Below are 13,965 nucleotides of genomic sequence, written 5' to 3'. Positions count from 1 at the left end.
CTCTCCTGGAGCGGGTGGAGGATCAGGTGAGACAGTTAGAACTGACCTATGTTGTTGACCCCTCGGAATCCGCGAGGGAGGCATGGATGTCGGCCCAGGACTCCCTGGACCGGCTGAGATCCTCCACCGCGGAGAAAAAGCGGTTCTTTACCCAGCAGGCCTACTATGAGGAGGGGGAGAAAACGGGCCGCTTGTTGGCCAGAATTGCAAGGTCGCAACAGGCGTCCCCGGCCATAGGAGCAATTCGAGACACGCAGGGGCGGCTGGTGAACGAACCTGAGTCAATCTTGAATGAGTTAGCGGCTTTCTACTCTGCACTGTACAGTTCAAGGGATGATCTCACGGACGGGGAGCTGCAGCGCTATATGGACGCGATAGCTCTCCCGGCCCTGAAAGAGGGGGCAAGGACCGAGCTGGAGAGGCCGCTGACTCTGGAGGAGTTGGGGGAGGCGGTGGCCTCGTTCCCCACGTGTAAGGCCCCGGGGGATGACGGCCTACCCATGGAGGTGTATACCCAGTATGGGGGGGTAGTGCTGCCTAGGTTGCTCGAGGTGTTCAACGCCTCGCTCGACTCGGGGGCCCTGCCTCCCTCCATGACGAGGGCGAACATTATTCTGCTACTGAAGGCGGGCAAGGATCCTCTGGATCCCGGATCGTATAGACCCATTTCTCTGCTACAGAGCGACGTCAAAATACTTGCAAAAGTCCTGGCCATGCGCGTGAACAAAATCATTCTGTCCATTATACATCCTGATCAGGCAGTATTCATGCCATGCAAATCCACGGCGACGAATCTCCGGCGGTTGTACCTGAACATGCAGACCCCCTCGGAGACCGTTGGCAGTAGGGCACTGTTGTCGCTTGATGCCAATAAGGCCTTCGACAGTGTCGGCTGGCGGTATCTATGGGCGGTACTGACCAAATTCGGCTTCGGCCCTAGGTTCCTAGGGTGGGTCCAGCTTCTGTATGCTACACCTCAGGCGGCCATACGCATGGCGGATAGGATGTCCCATGCCTTTGCTCTGGGCAGGGGGACCAGGCAGGGATGTCCCCTGTCCCCCCTGCTCTTTGCTCTGGCCATCGAGCCCCTTGCGGTCCTGGTAAGGAGCTGCGAGGCGATTCGAGGGTTTAGATATGGTGACATGCATGAGAAAATCATGTTATACGCCGATGACATGCTCCTCTTCTTGGAGGACACGGAGGGATCTCTACAACAGGTCATGGCCATTATCACTGACTTTGGCTGCTTTTCGGGGCTTACAATTAATTGGACCAAATCGGCCCTGATGTTCCTGGATGGGACGCCCGCGTTAGGGGGTGGCCCTGTGTGTCCAGTGCCCGTAGTGCCATCTTTTAAATATCTGGGGGTCTGGATATCCCCCACGATTACGGACTACTGTAAATTAAATGTGTACCCCCTGTTATCTAAATTCAGAGATAAAATTCAAGTGTGGAACAAACTAAAAATGTCCCTGGCAGGCAAAACAAACCTCATCAAAATGATACTAATGCCCCAATTGCTGTATTTCTTGCACAACGCTCCTATGGTGATCACCCTGAAAGTATTCAGGGTGGTTAACTCTCTTTTCAGGCAGCTGCTGTGGCACACCAAAACCCCCAGGATTAAACTAGAACAGCTGCAGCGCCTGAAGGAGGGGGGAGGGCTGGCACTACCCAATCCTTGGATATATTACTTAGCGGCCCAACTCCAACATCTGATAGGAACCACAGGGGTGCAACCCGATGCCTCGGCGGCTCAACTTATGTTGCGGGGATCGGGGGCAGCCTCGATACCAGAGGGGCTGGAGGCTTGTAAATTCCAAAAACCCAATAGGCGAATGCCCACATATGCTCTTATCCAGAAGGTATGGAATAAGGCTAAACAGCTCCAAGATGTAGCCGGGTTCACAGAGTTCAGTCCCATCTGGGGGAACGACTCCTATGAGGAGCTGGCCAAAATTGAGCAGGGACGCAGGTGGAGCTCCTACGGGGTCACGCATCTTAAAAATATCTTCAGGGGGGGGGGGCCTTACTTCCCTTCAGTGAACTACAAAACAGATTTAACCTGCCACGCAATATGCAGTTTTATTACATACAGCTACAGCACGCAGTGAGAGCGCAGGGGGCAGCGGTTGAGTGGGTTCAGTCCCCCACTCCGGTTTTCCGGGCGTTGTTTCAAGCGCGGGATACCAAAGGCATGATTTCTCAATGCTACAATATGCTCCTGTCGTCGTTTCTGGAGGGACATCCTATGAGGGTGGCAGAGCAATGGGAGACAGACTTAGGGCCGATTGAGGGGGAAGTATGGGAGGAAGCCCTGCTGGCGGTGAACGCCTGCTCGCTGAATGTGTCGCAAAGGGTGTCTCAGCTCTACATCTTACTCCGGGTGCACTACACTCCGGTCAAACTCTTTAGAATGGGCCGTGCCCCAGACCCACTATGTGGTCGATGCAGGGCGGCCCAGGGGGACCTGGTCCATCTGCTTTGGCGTTGTCCCAAGCTTCATAGGTACTGGTCGGAGGTTCTGGTGACCCTAAACTCTGTGTTTCAGACTAGTGTCCCATTAGACCCACTCTGCTGCCTGCTGGGCGTGTTGGAAGGGGCGATAGTAGAAGAGGCCACTAGAGTGGCATTTGCCAGGGCTCTGTTCCAGGCGAGAAAGCTTATCCTTATACACTGGAAGTCGAGGGAGCCCCCATCAGTTAAGATTTGGGTGCAACATGTGGGCAGGACTCTATTGATGGAGAAATACATCTACCAGCACAGGGGTAACGCAGGTAAATTTTTCAGACTATGGGACCCATGGCTCGCAACGCCGGGGCTGAGCCCCGTGGAACTAGTTCAAGAACGGCTACTTGGGGGGATGTAGGGACAGGGACCGATCTGCAGGGCCCCGGGCCTGATTACTCGGGAGGATGAATGGAGGGGGGTGGACTGGGAGAGAGGACGGGGGCGGAGTTTAGGGGTCGGTGTCCAGTTGGTTCTGATGCTAAAATGATTGTGCATAGTGATTTTATAAAGTGCATCTGATGGTTGAACTGTATTCTTGAAGATATGCTCATTTGCATTTTGAATGTACAATGTCATCTGTACTATGTTTGTCTGTTGTGTGAGCAATAAAAACCTTTTTGATCAAAAAAAAAAAAAACAATTCCAAGTAAATACTTTTTTCCCTGAGGTGCAGGTCCAAGGATGACGTCCCCAGACCTTGTGCATGTGCAGGAATGCCATGGTTTACTTTACTCTTTAATTCCACAAACTGCCTCCTGTGATTTCTAATCTAAGCATCGCAGGAAGCAACTTGCTGGATCCAGCACATGCACAGAAACAATGCTGGGTCTCTGTCAGTTTACTGTCAGGGCCTGCAGTGTTTCTGCTCATGTTCAGGTTGTCTAGCAGTAGTGTAGACATGCATATAGTTGGTTATTCTGTGCTCACCCAACTAACTATACACTCAATACCATAAACATGTGAAAACAAGTGAGTGAAATATACATTATCTACATATGGATATACATATGCTGCTATCTCTAAGAAATAAATACTTAATTCATAAACTTATATATACACAAAAAGAGATTGCGCAAAAACCCAAATAAATTAATACATATTATGAAATCAGAAAAAAGTTATCAAAAATTATTCGGTGAATAAGATAATCAAAAAATTGATTATTAATTAATTGATAACGTGTTCAAATTGTGCAAACACGATAACCTGTATCTCAAGTGAAAAAACTCAAATAAATAAATAATCGAGGTGAATTAATTAGTTATGTTTAAATAAAGTCCCAAACAACATAAAAAACATATAAAGTGGAACCTTGGATTGTGAGTAACACGGTTAACGAGCGTTTCACAATACGAGCACTGTATTTAAAAAAATCCTAACTCGGTTTGCGAGTGTTGTCTTGTAAAACAAGCAGGATTCAGGCCAAAGCGGTGTGCAGTACCGCGTTTGGCCTGTGGTGGTGGGTGCCGGAGCCGAGTGGAGCCATTCGGAAATGCACAAAAAGTCCAGAGTACAGCTTGGCTGACCTTCAGCAAACCTCAGGAATGGAGTCTTTCCGAGGTTTGCCGAGGTCAGCCGAGGTGTCATCGGGCCTTTCCGGCTGTTTCCGAGGCTCTCCGGCGCCCCCCCACCTCTGGGCGCATGTGGTAATGCATGCCATTGAAGTCAATGCGGAACAAATTATTTTCGTTTCTATTAACTTCAATGGGGAAACTCCCTTTGATAAGCAAATACTTTGGATTACGAGCATTCTCCTGGAACAGATTATGCTCGTAATCCGAGGTTCCACTGTATAAAAAAGGGGGGTAATAATTAGGCAAAAAACACCAAAAAAATGTTCATTATAAAAGGTAGTAGTGCAGACATGCCATGGGGATCTGTCATGTTCCATAAACTTGCACCAAATCTCAATTGGTGGCACCGAAGAGGAGCAGTGTAAGGAGAACTTCCCCTACAACCAAGAAAACGCTGGATTCAATAAGTATGTTTTTTTTCTTACTTTTATAAAAAATATATTTTGATAGTAAGGGTGGAGTTCCTCTATAAGGGCTGGTAAATTGTATTATATTGAATTTTTGTTTTTGGTTTACATACCCTTTAAACGTGATCATTCTGAACAACTGATGTGTCGCTGACTACATTTCTGCTACTGACCTGTTTGCAGCCATTTACCATTTTATTTTCACTAAGCACTTTCAGCTGGAGGTATATGTGAAAATTGCATTAATCATATTACAATACATTGCAAGTAATTTGTTAAAGATCAATCCTGAATAATCTGTTTGAAAAGTACACAGCAGATTTTTGGGTGTTAAAAAGTTAAAATTGCAGTTAAAATCGCTGCACTGTGAAGCTTCTCAGCCACAGCAATGTGAACAGGCCTGAGCATCCACCATGGCTCTCACAGAACAGGAATGCAAAAGGTTAGATATGCAGATGTGCTTGGTGTTCCTGAATAAAGGTTAATATGCTTGATAAGAATAGTTGTCCTTTAATGGTAAGAACAATGTTAAAATGCCACTGTATTTGGTCAATCTACAGATATAAGGGAGTGGTCTAAATAAAGGTGATATTGATTTTTTTATAAAGCCATCCATGCAACCAAATGATATAACCTGAAAGAAAAATCACTGTGGAACATCTTAATACCTGAACAATTGTGTAGAACACACGTCATTTCCTGAAACTGAAAACCTTTTACTGAATGCACCAGCTGCTGATTGTAAACTGGAATTGGCTGTTTAAGATTACTCCAACTCAAATATCCATTGCTCTTTTTTCAGCTTATGTAAGTGAGCATTTATGTCATAACATTCCTTTTTTACTGCACTCTGCATAATTGGTTGTGTGAGTAAAAGTATGATTATACAGTACAGTATATGTAGAAAGATTATTTAAAAGGAAAAAAAAAAAAACAGTGCACTGCCAACAATCTGTGATGTGATGAAAGCAAATATGTCAGCTGCTGCAAACGCAAAATGTGTGTTCCTCACATAGACAGAAATATAAAATAGACTATACATCAATGTGTTGCGCTGCTGTATTGTAACAAAATACTTAATGTAAATAATAAAGGTGTAATGCCGAATCAAACCACACTACTGTGCAATAAATATGGTGAATCCACCATACAAATGCATGAAATTTATTCCCAATAATTTACTCTATTTCCTCTCCAGTGAATATAAGATGGACCTGTACCTTTTTTATAGACCCATATAAAAGGTCTAGGAGCGCTTGATCCATGGGCGTAGCATAAGGGGTTGCAGGGGTCACAATCGCAACCCCACCCCTAACCCCAGGGGGCCCCTGCAGCCTCCCTGTGATATTATCATATCCTCCACAAAGTCAAGTTCCAATCTGCCCTAGGGCCCCACAGCCTCACTCCAGTACTGGGCTTCCACTTTGCCTTCCACAGTCCACACCCCTCTGTTCTCGTTGTCTGGGGAGAAGCTGTGAGCCATTTCCTGAATGGAGAGGAGCATGGGGTGAGAACAGCCCAGGATGGGGAAGTGTTTGTGTTGTGTGCTGGCAACATGGAATGGTACTGTACTGTATATTACTACTGTACTGTGCTGTACTGTATAATCATACTTTTACTCACACACAAGCTCAGCGAGTTAAGAGGAGAGTGCTGTCCTGTAGCCATGATGGGACCGATGTCACTGGTGAGGTAAGACACCACTCCGTGTCTCCTAGTCACCAGCTGGGATTCTCTGTACCTCCCACCTGGGGATGTCTGCTTACCCCACTTCCATGACAACTGGGGAAAAGACACACACCTCCAGGGGTTGACCATCCCCAACACCTGCCAACACTGACAGAGAAACCATCAGAAATTGCTAAAACAAATCCCTTAACACCTCCTGAGGGGCTGCAGGTTACAGATTCTGTGTCACATGGCTTTGCTCTCCCAAATCTGATGTAAGGAGGAACTCTGGGAACTCAAAACTCTTAAGCCACTTTAAGTATCTTGGCGTGTGGTGGATGTATCTGCACACACAGTGGAAGTGTGGTGGGTGGTAGTGGGCATGGGGCCCAAGTCAACTTTTGCATCGGGGCCCACAAGCTTCAAGCTACGCCTCTGGCTTGATCCCCAACTTTGAGCTAGTCATATGTAAGAGTTGTCAAAAGGATGATCAACAATCTTCGCCCTTAGTATAAAACTCAATTGTATCCTCTCCCTCTGCTCCACTTTAACGTAGACTTTAATGTTACAAGGTTTCTGTGGACAGAGCTCAAAACCACAGACAGACTGCCATAATGTAGTAAGTAAAATACCAACTACTTTATTAAAAATGTAAATAATACTCACAAAGCAATTGCTTGTTACAATGCAGTAAAATAAAACATCCAGCGTGTATCAAACAGTAGTTGCCACTACTCCTCATCCTAAACGGTGACGTCACATGGCTCCTCCCCAAGCGTATGGTCACTGATCACCTGACTTCATCAGGAAACTTGGAAACAGGTACGGGTCCATCTTATACTCACTGCATGGTGGTGTACTGGAGAGGAAATTGGTTTTGCAGCACTGGGTTTGGGTGTTAAATCAACAACAAGAATGTTTTTTTTTTTTTTTTGTCTGCTTGGGGTAAAGAATAATACCATCAGTGGAATTCACTACTATATATATATATATATATATATATATATATATATATATATATATATATAGTACAGACCAGAAGTTTGGACACACCTTCTCATTCAAAGAGTTTTCTTTATTTTCATGACTATGAAAATTGTAGTTTAACACTGAAGGCATCAAAACTATGGAATTATACATAACAAAAAAGTGTGAAACAACTGAAAATATATTTCATATTCTAGGTTCTTCAAAGTAGCCACCTTTTGCAGCAGACACATCTCTAGAACTGTTAAGAGGAGACTGTGTGAATCAGGCCTTCATGGTAGAATATCTGCTAGGAAACCACTGCTAAAGAAAGGCAACAAGCAGAAGAGACTTGTTTGGGCTAAAGAACACAAGGAATGGACATTAGACCAGTGGAAATCTGTGCTCTGGTCTGATGAGTCCAAACTTGAGATCTTTGGTTCCAACCCCCTTGTCTTTGTGCGACGCAGAAAAGGTGAACGGATGGACTCTACATGCCTGGTTCCCACCGTGAAGCATGGAGGAGGAGGTGTGATGGTGTGGGGGTGCTTTGCTGGTGACACTGTTGCATCTTGCAGCGGCATTCTATTCCATCCGGTTTGCGTTTAGTAATTCCACATGTGTTAATTCATAGTTTTGAAGCCTTCAGTGTGAATCTACAATTTTCATAGTCATGAAAATAAAGAAAACTCTTTGAATGAGAAGGTGTGTCCAAACTTTTGGTCTTTACTGTATATATAGCTTATTTTCTCAGAAAATAAGTGCAGGAACTCAATCATGGCCGCCCCCCGGAACCTCCTCACACACATACACACACACACACTCGCCTTCCAAACCTCATCACATATCTTACTTTTGTTGCTGTATTAAGCTGAAGCACCCAGTCGGCTCTAGTTCCTCCACTGTGGGTGACTTCTGTGTTTACAGGTGATAGTGGTAGGCAGGAAGCATGAGCCAAAAGTGGTGGAACTCAAGTGGTGGAACCGAGTTCCACCAAGTTCCAGCTGAAAAAAAAGCCCTATGTATATACAGTGCCTTGAAAAAGTATTCGTACCCCTTGAAATTTTCCAAATTTTGTCATGTTACAACCAAAAACATAAATGTATTTTATGTGAAAGACCAACACAAAGTGGCACGTAATTGTGAAGTAGAAGGAAAATGATAAATGGTTTTCAAAACTTTTTACAAATAAATGTAAAAAGTGTGGCTTGCATTTGTATTCAGCCCCCTTTACCCCTAACTAAAATTTTGTGGAACCAATTGAGTACAAATGTGTGTAATTTAATCTCAGTATAAATGCAGCTGTTCTGTGATGCCCTCAGAGGTTTGTTTGAGAACCTTAGTGAAAAACAGCATCATAAAGGCCAGGGAACACACCAGACAGATCCAGGATATAGTTGTTGACAAGTTTAAAGCAGGGTTAGGTTATAAAAACATCTATCTCACAGAGCATCGTTCAATCCATCATCCGAAAATGGAAAGAGTAAGGCACAACTACAAACCTACCAAGACACCTACCAAGACATAGCTGTCCACCTAAACCGAGGGGCCGGGAAAGGAGAGCAGAAATCAGAGAAGCAGCCAAAAGGCCCATGGTAACTCTGGAGGAGCTGCAGAGATCCACAGTTCAGGTGGGGGAATCTGCCCACAGGACAACCATTAGTTGTCCACTCCACAAATCTGGCCTTTATGGAAGAGTGGCAAGAAGAAAGCCATTGTTGAAAGAAAGCCATAAGAAGTCCTGTCTACAGTTTGTGAGAAGCCATGTGGGACACGGCAAACATGGAAGAAGGTGCTGTGGTCAAATGAGACCAAAGTTGAACTTTTTGGCCTAAAAGCAAAATGATATGTGTGGCAGAGAACTAACACTGCACATAGCCCTGAACGCACCATCCCCACTGTAAAAACATGGTGGTGACAGCATCATGTTGTAGTGATGCTTTTCTTCAGCAGGGACAGGGAAGCTGGTCAGGGTTGATGAGAAGATGGATGTAGCCAAATACAGGGCAATCTTAGAAGAAAACCTGTCAGATGCTAAAGACTTGAGACTGGGGTGGAGGTTCACCTTCCAGCAGGCGAACGACCCTAAACATACAACCAGAGATACAATGGAATGTATAGATCAAAGCATATTCGTGTGTTAGAATGGCCCAGTCAATGTACAGACCTAATTTCAATTGAGAATATTGAGCTATTTTGCAAAGTAGAATGGGCAAAAATGTCACTCTCTAGATGTGCAAAACTGGTAGAGACATCCTAAAAAAGACTTGCAGCTGTATTTGCAGTGAAAGGTGCTTCTACAAAGATTGACTGAATACAAATGCATGCCACAGTTTTCAGATATTTTTTTGTAAAAAAAAATGTAAACCATTTATAATTTTTTTCCACTTCACAATTATGTGCCACACTGTGTTGGCCTATCACAAAAAATATCAATAAAATATTATTATTATTTTTATTATTGTTTATTAAAGGGCCCAGAGGTTTCTTTTTTATTTTTATTAAAAGGCCATGAGGTCCCCATGGTCCCGGATGGCAACCCCCTTTTTTTTGTAATTTTTTTAATAAAGGGCTCAGAGCTCCCCAGGGTCCCAGATGGCAACCCCCCTTTTTATATATATATATATATTTTATTTATTTTTATTTTTATTAAAGGGCCCAGAGGTCTCCAGGGCCCCGGATGGCTACTCCCCCCTTTTTTTTATATATTTTTCTTTATTCCTTTTTTTTTGTAAAGGGCCCCCCGCTTCTCAATTTTCTCAATTTGCGGCGGGTCCCCCCCCCGCTTCTCAATTTCAGGCGGCAGAGCACCCCCCCCCCCGGTTCCCGGTTCTCTGCTCCAGGGGGCCCATGCCTGAAGCTGTGTAAGGGGCCCCATAATTCCTGATGGCGGCCCTGTTCATGGTGGATTCACTATATGTACAAAGATTTCCACCACTCTTCCAATAATTTTGTCCTACATGTTTGGGTCAGTGACATCTCTGATATCCTCTGCAAGCTCCTGCAGGCAGCTATGGTAAGGTAATTAACAGAATTTGATGCCATCATACATTGGCAAACCTGTTGTAAGAGTTTATAGAACAACCAGCATGGTGGCCAGAAAAGCCAGAAAAAACATTCCAAATTGTTCCATCCTAATCCCATCAAAAGTCACATCCAAAGTGCATAGATCTAAAGGCTGCCCCCTGCCAAGATTTCAATATCATGATTACTTTAGGGTCTAATCCTTTTCCCTGGCTTTGCTTTGGCTTGTATCAGGGAATCATCTATCAATCACCCTCCCTGAGATGCAAGGTCATTGTATCTTGACAAGTTCAGTTGTGATCCTAGTATTATTTACCAGATGACCTCCGAACAGCCATGACCATTTTCTTTTTTTTTTGTTTCACAAAAAATGTCACTATTTTCTTTAATTTCCTCCCTATAAAAAGTAAAGCTGGCCAAACACTAGTAGAATTTTGTTTAAACACTCATACGAAAATTCTGAAAAATCTTTCGTCAGAGCATTATATCCTGCCATTGTCTAACTGTGTTCGAAAGCCCTTGAAATGTTTATTTAGACCTGATACTTCAAAGGAATCCTAGGCATATTACACAGTTTTGCAGTGTGCTTTGTATGATTTTTCCTAAACGATAACCACATTTACAGTTCGAATTTTGTTGTTTTTGGAGAAAAAGGTTTCCAAGTTCCTGCTCCTTTAAATTTCTCTTCACTAAAGTTTAAAACAAACATTGGTTTGACCCCACTAACCATTAGAAAATTGAAAAAACTTTCTGAAAAACAAACATTTTCAAACAAAATTTTACTGGTGCATGGCCAGCTTATCCATTCCTGTGTTCCTCACTGTAGAATACAAAGAGTTTACACTATGGTATATAATTTCCCTGTTTACACAGAGCATTACATGGGTATTGGATGAATTGTATGTTAGAGATTAAGTAGAATTACAAAGATCAAATACAGTCCATGATCATATATGGTTCACAGACCATATACTGTAGTTTGTGGAGAAAATAGAATAGAATGCTAGTGTTAGAGAGGTAAACTTATGTTACAACTGGTATATTTTCCTCATTGTAGAGAAAATTAATTATTAAAGTGTATGTAAATCCCGGGGGCCAGTTTACTGCCATTTTTCTGTACCTGATTAACGCCAGTCAACGCAAGAGCGCATAGAAAACAATTGTTGTATATGTGCCCTGTTAAAATCACCATGCTGCACTTTATCATAGTGCAACAGATGGTACCACAGCTCCACTTATTGCAGTGCAGCATGGAGACGTGAATAAAGTGTGACTCTGTATATGTTCAATCAATTGAAAGTGCTTGTAAGGCTTATTTTTTTTACATAACAAACATGTTATACTTACGTGCTCTGTTCAATGGAATTGCACAAAACAGCCCTGAATCTCCTCTTCTGGGATCCCCCGCCAGCGCTCTGGGCTCCTCCTTTTCTCAATGCGCCATCATAGAAGGCCACTTACTAGGGGGGGCACTAATGTGGACTCGCTCCCAAACCAGGCTGTGTGCGTCCATAGACAGATACAGCGCGGATCTGCCCTGGCTTCCGCTCTCTGCTCACAGGATTTGATTGATGGTAGCATGAGCCAATGGCTCCTGCTGCCTCAGCAAAGCCTGTGACAGTGGGGAGAGAGGAAAGAACTGCTACAGATGGCCACAGTGCTGGACTCAGGTAAGTATTTGGGGGGATGAGAGGGCTGTACAAGTACTTTTTCACCTTAATGTTTTACAACCACTTTGAATTAGCCCAAAAAAGTTGAAAAATGTAAACAGTGCTATGTGCTGAAATAGCACATCACACCACCCCCTTAAAAGAAAAGTATGGTCAAAGTTTTTTGGCCATACTTCTCTTGTGGGTCACAGGAGTGCGCTTACTTTTGTGCTTCTGTGACCCAGAGTCTGCTAATAGTGTGCTATTGCCTGCCATGTGCCTGAAGAGGAACCTTCCTCTTCAGATCCGCAGCATACATGTAACAGATAGAATATACACACCAAAATAGTGCTCTCTTATTTGATGGGTTGCTCACACCCTTAGTTTTAGGCCCCATACACACGGGAGGATTTATCCGCGGATACGGTCCAGCGGACCGTTTCCGCGGATAAATCCTCTCGAGGATTTCAGCAGATTTTAATGCGATGGAGTGTACTCACCATCGCATTGAAATCCGCGCCGAAATCCTCTGGCGATGACGTGTCGCGCCGTCGCCGCGATTATGACGCGGCGACGTGCGCGACGCTGTCATATAAGGAATTCCACGCATGCGTCGAATCATTACGACGCATGCGGGGGATCCCTTCGGACGGATGGATCCGGTGAGTCTATACAGACCAGCGGATCCATCCGTTGGGATGGATTCCAGCAGATATTCGATCTGCTGGAATCCATCCCAGGGGAGAAATATCCGCGGAAACAGATCCGCTGGAGTGTACACACCATAGGATCTATCCGCTGAAACCCATTTGCTGGGATTTTTCAGCGGATGGATTCTATCGTGTGTACGGTACCTGAGAGTCCAAGGGCCAGATTCACGTAGAATCGCGGCGGCGTAACGTATCATAGATACGTTACACCGCCGCAAGTTTTCATCGCAAGTGCCTGATTCACAAAGCACTTGCGATGAAAACTACGCCGGCGGCCTCCGGCGCAAGGCAGGCCAATTCAAATGGGCGTGTGCCATTTAAATTAGGCGCGCTCCCGCGCCGGACCTACTGCGCATGCTCCGTTTCGCAATTCTCGTCGTGCTTTGCGCGCCGTGATGTAATTTTTTCAAACGGCGACGCGCGTAGCGTACTTCCGTATTCCCGGACGTGTTACGCAAACGACGTTAAATTTAAAATTTCGACGCGGGAACGACGGCCATACTTTAGACAGCAATATGATTGCTGACTAAAGTTAGGGCACCCAAAATGACGACTAAATTTGCGACGAAAAACTAGACTAGCGGCGACGTAGCGAACGTGAAAATCCGTCGTGGATCGCCATAACTCCTAATTTGCATACCTGATGCTGGTTTACGACGCAAACTCCCCCCAGCGGCGGCAGCGGTACTGCATCCTAAGATCCGACAGTGTAAAACAATTACACCTGTCGGATCTTATGGATATCTATGCGTAACTGATTCTATGAATCAGTCGCATAGATAGAAACAGAGATAAAAGAGATTCCCCTTTGTGAATCTAGCCCCAAGTACATACTATGATACGCCTATGGGTATATGAAGTCAGTGAGCTTGGGACTGTTCCAGTTTGAAAATGTGTCTTGTGAAGCAAGGCCACCCTTCCCCTCCACACAAGTCCCGAAGGACCCTGGTCCTCCTTTTAGGAATGTTTAACCCTTTAACATTCCACATAAAAAAATAATAATGGAGGTTTATGGATGTCGATTCTAATTGGCATTTGAGAACGAACAGGGCAAGTGGATGTCTGAGAAGACATTTCGGTTGCTCAGATAAGAAAAAAAAGCCTTGGCTACTACATGCCTATTAGAAAAGGTTAAAGAAATCCAACCTCTAAAAGGGGTAGCAGTGAGTTAAAACGTTCAGGGGGAATGGACAGGGAGAAAGGGGAAAAGCCCAAAGCAGGAAGATATGTATTACCTGCTAGAGGGATAAACCTACTGGTGCCAAGCACTAGAATGGTGCCAGGCACTAGAAAAAAAAACTTGAACTCCAGACCAGGGATGTTGGTATATCCTAAATGGGGTAGGTTATGAGCTATGGATCAGAGCTAGTGCCACTCTGGGCAAGCTCCCAATTATTTTGAAGAATAATTTAAGGAGAAGATTTTCTAAAAACTGTTAAGGTATACTTAATTGTAG

Source organism: Rana temporaria, chromosome 9, assembly GCF_905171775.1.
Source record: "Rana temporaria chromosome 9, aRanTem1.1, whole genome shotgun sequence".
Lineage (NCBI taxonomy): Eukaryota > Metazoa > Chordata > Amphibia > Anura > Ranidae > Rana > Rana temporaria.
Note: the sequence above shows the minus strand (reverse complement) of the source record.